Source organism: Mus pahari, chromosome 20 (assembly GCF_900095145.1).
Source record: "Mus pahari chromosome 20, PAHARI_EIJ_v1.1, whole genome shotgun sequence".
NCBI lineage: Eukaryota > Metazoa > Chordata > Mammalia > Rodentia > Muridae > Mus > Mus pahari.
Window position 1 is genome coordinate 9,455,701 of NC_034609.1, and position 593 is coordinate 9,456,293.

Genomic DNA, 593 nt, shown 5'->3' on the forward strand with positions numbered 1-593 from the left:
GGAAAGCCCCGGCGCGCTCTGCTGGGCGGGGTCGTGCTTGCACATTCCGCGTTTTGTCCAGGGTAGCTTGTTCCCCGCCACTGCCCGCCTGCGCAGCGTCTGATGCCAGGACTCAGGGGATAGGCGGTCTGGGCGTTTGTACTGAACCTTATGATACCTGAAAGGAGCGACCTACAAACAGCTCCGAGCTTGGGGCAGCCCAATCTTCTCCCTCCATCCGCCCAGCTTGGAAGAAAAAAAGAGACCACAGAAATTAATAAAGACAATTTTTTTTTTTACTTAAATAGATTCAATAAAAAGTCAAACACACACACAAACACATCTTTAAAATAGACTTTAGACACGAAGTGCGTGTTTCTTCTCCACAGTACTATGCAGAGGGGGAGGGCAGGGGGCGGAGGTCCCTCCCTAGTATCCCCACAGGCTGAGTACCAGGCGGCGGGGCCAGCTCCGCCGCGACAGCCCCCTTCTCCCCGCCCTGTTAAATACAGAAATATAGAGCCGGGCGTGGTGGCGCACGCCTTTAATCCCAGCACTCGGGAGGCAGAGGCAGGTGAATTTCTGAGTTCGAGGCCAGCCTGGTCTACAGAGTG